This window comes from Tupaia chinensis, unplaced genomic scaffold (assembly GCF_000334495.1).
Source record: "Tupaia chinensis unplaced genomic scaffold, TupChi_1.0 Scaffold000443_1, whole genome shotgun sequence".
Lineage (NCBI taxonomy): Eukaryota > Metazoa > Chordata > Mammalia > Scandentia > Tupaiidae > Tupaia > Tupaia belangeri.
The window spans coordinates 612,161-612,816 of record NW_006159948.1 but is presented as its reverse complement, the minus strand read 5'-3'; positions in this window follow the sequence as shown (position 1 = coordinate 612,816).

Here is a 656-nt window from a genome sequence, read left to right as displayed (position 1 = left end):
AAGGGCGCAGGGTTTAACCTCCGCCTGCCTGGCGTGCTTTTGCAAGCTCCGTGCATTCTGCTGGTTAAGAAATCTTATGCCGAGACAGCTCTACGTTGTTCTAATTGTGCGGGTTAATTCTGCGTGAGCCGAAGCACGGAGGACGTGCCGGCTAGCATTGCTTATTCACGCAGGCCTAAGTGAACCCCTGTGCCACGGAAGAGTGAATTCGCTGTACCTTGACGTTGATTCCCCAAACTAGGTTGTTTCCTTTGTGGAAGAAACATTTGCTCCAATTCACTTGCTTTGAGTACCTACTGTCTGCTGGGCACTGTGGACCGGTGTTGGGGACATGGAAATGAAAGACCATTTACCTGCTTTCAGACACTTCAGTTTAGTGGAGAGGCTAAGGCAAGAGAGCAGATTATCAAGGCATGGTAACTGTTAGGGCAAAGACGAGAGGGAACAGAAAAGAAATATACCTATCCAACCAGAAGTTCAAGGAAGACTTGCGAGAGAGAGAGCGAGCCGGCGAGAGAGAGAGAGGCACCCAGCTACACCTGGAAGGAGGAGGGGGGGAGGAGAGGACCATCTGGGTGAGATTAGCACGCCATAACCTCAACCTGAAGGAGCGGTTAGAGTTTGGGGAATGCAGGTGGACTGTGAGGGAATGGCTA